Genomic DNA, 8,253 nt, shown 5'->3' with positions numbered 1-8,253 from the left:
TTGTCTACCTTTGACTTACAACCCAGGATGAACTAAGGCTCCCTCTGGAAATAGATTTAGGGCCGATGAATATATTCAACAGGAAACAACTCAGAACACAATTTGGTCATTACAATTTCCTGCAATGACCCCTACAGAGAATGTTTAGGATGCTTTCAGTTTGCGTAACTCACCTCCGATTATTTTTGTCAGCCAAGAGCAGTTTTGAAAGAGTGGTACTCACGTTCTATGGTGCCCATATACACTACTGGCCATTAAAATTGCTACACCAACAAGAAATGCAGCTGATAAACGGGTATTCATTGGACAAATATATTATACTAGAACTGACAAGTGATTACATTTTCATGCAATTTGGGTGCATAGATCCTGAGAAACCAGTACCCAAAACAACCATCTCTGGCCGTAATAACGGCCTTGATACACCTGGGCATTAAGTCAAACAGAGCTTGGATGGCGTGTACAGGTACAGCTACCCATGCAGCTTCCAACACGATACCACAGTTCATCGAGAGTAGTGACTGGCGTATTGTGACGAGCCAGTTGCTCGGCCACCATTGACCAGACGTATTCAATTTGTGAGAGATCGGGAGAAAGTGCTGGCCAGGGCAGCAGTCGAACATTTTCTGTATCCAGAAAGGCCCGTACAGGACCTGCAACATGCGGTCGTGCATTGTCCTTCTGAAATGTAGGGTTTAGCAGGGATCGAATGAAGGGTAGAGCCACGGGTCGTAACACATCTGAAATCTAACGTCCACTGTTCAAAGAGCCGTCGATGCGAACAAGAGGTGACCGAGACGTGTAACCAATGGCGCCAGGTGTTACGCCAGTATGGCGACGACGAATACACGCTTCCAATGTGCGTTCACCGCGATGTCGCCAAACACGGATGCGACCATCATGATGCTGTAAACAGAACCTGGATTCATCCGAAAAAACGCCGTTTTGCCATTCGTGCACCCAGGTTCGTTGATGAGTCCACCATCGCAGGCGCTCCTGTCTGTGATGCAGCGTCGTAACAGCAGCCGTTGTCTCCGAGCTGATACTCCATGCTGCTGGAAACGACGTCGAACTGTTCGTGCAGATGGTTGTTGTCTTGCAAACGTCCCCATCTGTTGACTCAGGGATCGAGACGTGGCTGCACGATCCGTTACAGTCATGTGGATAAGATGCCTGTCATCTCGACTGCTAGTGATACGAGGCCGTTGGGATCCAGCACGGCGTTCCGTAGTACCCTCCTGAACTCACCGATTCCATATTCTGCTAACAGTCATTGGATCTCGACCAACGCGAGCAGCAATGTCGCGATATGATAAACCGCAATCGCGATAGGGTACAATCCGACCTTTATCAAAGTCGGAAACGTGATGGTACGCATTTCTCCTCCTTACACAAGGCATTACAACAACGTTTCAGCAGGCAACGCCGGTCAACTGCTGTTTGTGTATGAGAAATCGGTTGGAAACTTTCCACATGTCAGCACGTTGTAGGTGTCGCCACCGGCGCCAACCTTGTGTGAATGCTCTGAAAAGCTGATCATTTGCATATCACAGCATCTTTTTCCTGTCGGTTAAATTTCGCGTCTGTAGCAATTTTAATGGCCAGTAGTGTATGTCATAACGCAGCTCTGCATGCGGTGTATTACTGCTGGAATAATCACGCTACATGTGGACATTATTTGTGTAACACCAGACTTATATTACATGTTTACATTCCAGACATGTTCTTAGGTCGAACATTCATCCTTTGGAACTGTTTTTCCATTTTCTATTTATACAGTCTCGTGTGCTTTAATAACAACCGGCACATAAATTTCTCAGTTACCTTTTCCTTTGTGACTTTAATTTATCTAAATTACTGTAGTCACCTCTCACCAACAACGCGGTTGGTTTGTTTATCGGACGCAGAGCGATTAAAAAAACTTCCTGACTGAAAGTCAGTACTGGAGCAAGGCAGCATTATTAGATGGTGCAGGAAATGTTAATGCTTCCTCGCTCTCAAGGCGCCTTTATCTTCAAAAAAGGGTAACGAAACAAGCATATGCAGTCTGAAGAAGAGCAGCACAGAAATTCGATGCAAGCATTCTCCCACCAGCACGTTCTTTCACATGCCATTTCCTAAGTTACCTACTCTGTCAACAACCAGCTTAGCCAGGCAAAGACTAAAAGTGATCACTTTCCCGGCTTAGATGTGATTTACGTCACAATTCAAACAGTATACGTAGTTATTTTGCTATTGACAGGAAGTGAGATTGTTTACCACCACTGTAATATGTAGAGTGAAACCCGAGAAGAAGATGTGGAAGACAGAGAGCATAAAACAAATGTGGAAAGTTGTATTTTCGATAGGTGGCACTCCACAGTTGAAACGTGTTTTATTAAGCTAATGTTGAAAAGCATCCGAGGACTGCTAAGTGGATCTCTTTGTTATGCCACCAGCTCTGATCTGCAAAGATCATCGTCACTCTCTCAATATATAAACCAAACAGACTTAATTCTAACAATTAGAAGTAATTCTGTTTCAATCATGTTATTCGGGGCTTGATGGTGATTCGATTAGCACATGTCATGTGTTTTCCAACATGGCACTCAAGCCGAAGATGATTTTCGGGAAGGAAGAAAAGAAGTCTTGGGTTTAACCTCCCATCAACGACGATTTAATTACAGATATAGCATAAGCTCGGAATGGATAAGGAAATCGGCCGTATTCTTTCACAGGAACAACCGCAGCATTCGTCTTAAGCGATATAGGCAAATCACAGAAAATCTTAACTGGATGGCCAGACGGAAATTTGAACCGCAAAGTAAGACTTCACTGGAGGGACAGGTGATTAATTTTGAGTATATACAAACTGGATATTAATGATACCAAGAAAGAAGCAAAAATCTGAAGAGGAGTGAGACTATAATGCCCTCTGTCATAGGTTCATCGAGGAGGCAGTAACAACAATGCAAGAAAAGGCAAGTGGAATCCAAATTAATGGTAGGCATTAGATTTACATCCTCTAGCACTTGGATCGTTGACCATCCTGTCTGCCGAGCGCTGTTGGCAAGCGGGATGCACTCAGCCCTTGTGTGGCAAACTGAGGAGCTACTTGATTGAGAAGTAGCGGCTCCGGGCTCGTAAACTGACATACGGCCGGGAGAGCGGTGTGCTGACCACATGCCCCTTCATATCCGCATCCAGTGAGGCCTGTGGGCTGGGGATGACACGGCAGCCGTCGGTACCGATGGGCCTTCCAAGGCCTGTTCGGACAGAGTTTAGTTTTATTAGATTTACATCAGATCTGCCGATTACAATGCAATAGTGACAGGTTCAGAGAAAAAAAAATGTATAGGGTCTTAAATCAAGGGATAACAAAACTAAAAATAAAAACCAAGAAGATTAAAGTCATCGTTATAGACAAGAAAGGTGGTGGGTGTACGACTGACATGAGAATAGGCAATGAGCAACTCGAGAAAGCAATCGGATTTCGCGCAGTGAGCAAGTCGAAGAAGCAATCGAATTTCGCCATCTCGTAAGCAATATGATGTCTCAGGGAAATCAAGAAAAGAATAGCTTTGGCCAAGAGCGCCTTCCAAAATAAGAAGAACCTTTTTATGAACATGTGCCTGAACTTCCACACAAAGAAGAGATTTGTAAAGACCCTTGTGTTGGGTATCCTCACACACGTATTTAATTGTCAGCGCTACAGTCCCTGAAGAGCGTTGGCCTCCTTTGTCATCAGCCTCCATTCTTCTCTGTCCATTACGTTCCAATTCCTTGCTCCCATTGCTTTGAGGTCCTCGTGCAAATCATTTTGCTGGTCTTCCACTTCTCTTTCTCCCCTCAGGTTTTCCTATAAACATTTTCTTAACAAAATTTCCTGGCAGATTAAAACTGTGTCCCACACCTTGACCCGTCCTCACAGCTTTTTTGTTTTGAAAACTTGGTTAACACTTCGTGATTATGGCATTCTCCGTACATGACCAGCTCATCTTATTATTTCTTGCTCGATTTTCACTATAATATCCATATGCCCAAAAAGTGTTTGTCCTAATTCTCTAACTTCCTTTCTCTCCCACTGCCCCAAATTTCTTTGCCAAAATCTTCATATCCCTTCTCAAGAACTAGCTTTCTTCCTTTGTAGTCATCACCCAGCTTTCCGATACAAACATTGCTCTAGGTCTTAATATAGTCAAATACATTTGGATTTTTGTATTCCTGCAAACATTTCTAGCTTGAATTCATTCTGAAAGGAATAACAACATCTGTTTCCACTTGCTGTCCTTTCTTGAATTACCTGTTGTCCTCTTATCTTCTGTTATTATCGAAGCTTTTCCACGCTTTGGTACTCTTTCCTATTTATTTTCATTGAAGTCTCTCCTCTATTCTCACTAGGGTCTCACTTCAACATACAGCATTACTTTGTTTCACCTCTGCTCCTTCCAAAGCAGCATAATTGTCCTTCGAAACTCTGCCATTCCTTGCAATTAATGCAACATCGTCAGCGTATTCCACCACCTGGATCTGCCAGTTAAATACTGTTCCCCCTGTATTTGTTGGCATTTGCCGAATTAACTGCTCCACTTCTAAATTAGAGAGTAGCACAGAGATCACATGTCCCTGCTGCATCCTCTCCCTGCATGGCTCTCTCGCGACAACTCTTGCTCTATTCTGACCTTGCAAGCTGTTGCTATCATTGTCATTTCGGTCAACATCGCTAATTATATTGGGATTCTAAAATCCTTCATACATTGGAAAATCTTATTCCTGTCTGGGCCGTGGTATGCTTGCTTAAAATCAAAGTACAACTGATGCTGTTGCTTGTCATATTCGTAAAATTTCTCTAGCGTTTGGCCCAATAGAAGAATCACGTCCACTGCGGATATATTTCCCTGCATCCAGTCTGTTAATCCCCCAGTATCGTTACCACCCGATATTCTAGCCGAGAGGCTAAAATCTTGCTAAACACCTTATATGTTGTGTCGAAACCCGAGTAACTGCTGCACTCTGCCTTGTCACCTGTCTTATAAAATGGGCAGATTATTCCCATGTTCCAATCCTTGGGAATTTCTTCCGTAATCCATATTTCCTTTATTAATTCATTAATAGCTGTCTCCATCTTCTTTCCCGCAAATTTTAATAACTCGGCCTTTATGCCGTCTTCTCGTGCTGTTTTATAATCCTTAAAGTTTTCAATTGCGTTCTGCACTTCCTCTAAGCCTGACGGTGCGGCTCCCTGTTCCTCCATTTCTGATTCTAATTCCAGTTCCAAATTCAATTCCTCCATTTCCTCATTCACGGTTTACTCTCTGGCAGCAGTGTGGAACAGCATCACAGTACTTCACCCTGAAATACTGCCATTTATTAGGGGACAGGCAAGTGAAAGTACATTACTGACCATTAAAATTGCTACACCACGAAATTTAACCGACAGGAAGAACATGCTGTGATATGCAAATGATTAACTTTTCAGAGCATTCACACAAGGTTGGCGCCGGTGGCGACACCTACAACGTGCTGACATGAAGAAGGTTTGCAACCGATTTCTCATACACAAACAGCAGTTGACCGGCGTTGCCTGGTGAAACGTTGTTGTGATGCCTCGTGTAAGGAGGAGAAATGCGTATCATCACGTTTCCGACTTTGTTAAAGGTCGGATTGTAGCATATCGCGATTGTGGTTTATAGTATCGCGACATTGCTGTTCGCGTTGGTCAAGATCCAATCACTGTTAGCAGAATATGGAATCGGTGGGTTCAGGAGGGTAATGCGGAACGCCGTGCTGGATCCCAACGGCCTCGTATCACTAGCAGTCAAGACGACAGGCATCTTATCCGCATGGCTATAACGGATCGTGCATCTCGATCCCTGAGTCAACAGATGGGGACGTTTGCAAGACAACAACCATCTGCACGAACAGTTCGACGACGTTTCCAGCAGCATGGAGCATCAGCTCGGAGACCATGGCTGCGGTTACCCTTGACGCTGCATCACAGACAGGAGCGCCTGCGATGGTGTAGTCAACGACCAACCTGGAAGCACAAATGGCAAAACGTCATTTTTTCGGATGAATCCAGGTCCTGTTTACAGCATCATGATGGTTGCATCCGTGTTTGGCGACATCGCGGTGAACGCCCATTGGAAGCGTGTATTCGTCATCGCCATACTGGCGTGTCACCCAGCGTGATGGTATGGGGTGCCATTGGTTACACGTCTCGGTCACCTCTTGTTCGCATTGACGGCACTTTGAACAGTGGACGTTACATTTCAGATGTTTTACGACACGTGGCTCTGCCCTTCAAAAATGGTTCAAATGGCTCTGAGCACTATGGGACTTAACATCTGTGGTCATCAGTCCCCTAGAACTTAGAACTACTTAAACCTAACTAACCTAAGGACATCTGACACATCCATGCCCGTGGCAGGATTCGAACCTGCGACCGTAGCAGTCGCGCGGTTCCGGACTGAGCGCCTAGAACCGCTAGACCACCGCGGCCGGCTCTGCCCTTCATTCGATCCCTACGAAACCCTACATTTCAGCAGGATAATGCACGACCGCACGTTGCAGGTCCTGTAAGGGCCTTTCTGATACAGAAAATGTTCGACTGCTGCCCTGACCAGCACATTCTCCAGATCTCTCACCAATTGAAAACGTCTGGTCAATGGTGGCCGAGCAACTGGCTCGTCACAATACGCCAGTCACTACTCTTGACGAACTGTGGTATCGTGTTGAAGCTGCATGGGCAGGTAGGTGTACCTGTACACGCCAGCCAAGCTCTGTTTGACTCAATGCCCAGGCGTATCAAGGCCGTTATTACGGCGAGAGGTAGTTGTTCTGGGTACTGATTTCTCAGGATCTATGCACCCAAATTGCGTGAAAATATAATCAATTGTCAGTTCTAGTATAATATAGTTGTCCAATGAATACCCGTTTATTATCTGCATTTCTTCTTGGTGTAGCAATTTTAATGGACAGTAGTGTATGTCAGGCACCAGGAGGAGTTCCTTCTATAGTACATCAAAACTAAATCATACAGCGCCGGCAATCATTCGCCTGAAAGAAAAGACAATCACTTCTTGCTGTTGTCGAAATCGTATTAGCATTTTTATATCGACCAAGTCTGTAGCCGTGTACAAGGTTTATAACATCCGCGTTTACAAGTTATGGAAGAGACCTGTTAAGTACGAAATAAATTAAGTATTTGACTACAAATATGCACATACTGCGCTTTTGTATACAAAAGCAAACACAAAGGCTACACAGCCAGGGAGATGAAGGATTATGAAGCTAATAATCCACATACCAGCCATTCAATTAGACATATCATACGATGGAGCCAAGACTTTCAATGATTGCACGAAGCGCGGTCATTTCGATGACAGGCCCTTGACTAAGGACCACATTGCACCTATAACCATCAACAGTTGAACTACGACGATTGAAGATGGTGCTAGCAAACCAGATAACAGTAAATCAAATTGTGACGTGGGTTAAAGTAAGCTGCGCTGTTGTGCAGGCTACTATATGACTTGTAAGATAGTTTCGCGTATGTGTACACGTATCTGTATTCATTCAATGCGATGTTCTTTCCACGGGAAGCATTTGTAACACTGCCAGCAGGCCCTGCATACTGATAGTAGGAATAATGAGAGATCGCACGGCGGCCAAGGCTCTGCTTTCGATCTCTTAACAACATCAGTAACCATTACCTCGAATGAAAGGTGGTAAATATTTGGTCTGGAAGCCTCCAACGAGCACTCCAGCAGAATATGCTGTGTGACACGCACTGTACAGTTCTACAGAATCCGTCTTTTGATCACCAACTCTCCACGCAAGGTTCATACATCGCCACCCACTCATTCATAAATCATACTTTATGTCACTACAACACATTTGTAGTGTTATAGATATAACCCTTTCCACTGACGATTCATGAAAGATGGTGACCTTGAAGATCATCACAGGTATGTGTCGACTAATGTCTAACGGTCATAACGCAGGATTCACGTCGAGTCAGAGTGGTAGAAAGAAGCAACATACCAAACGTAGCCAGTGACTAATTTAATAGGACTGTGGCATTCCTACCTTTTATTAGGGGAAAAGTGCATCCATTCCAGTTACTGGTATCGGAGCATGTCCCCCTTCTTTCTCGTTGGTGTCTGTGGTTCAACAAGACGACCCAGCTGATTTTGCATCTGGAGCTCACTAAAACCTTGACTCACTTACCTGATAAATTGGATAGAGATGAAAAGACCCTCTTTCTTGACC

This window comes from Schistocerca piceifrons, chromosome X (assembly GCF_021461385.2).
Source record: "Schistocerca piceifrons isolate TAMUIC-IGC-003096 chromosome X, iqSchPice1.1, whole genome shotgun sequence".
NCBI classification, from domain to species: domain Eukaryota; kingdom Metazoa; phylum Arthropoda; class Insecta; order Orthoptera; family Acrididae; genus Schistocerca; species Schistocerca piceifrons.
Note: the sequence above shows the minus strand (reverse complement) of the source record.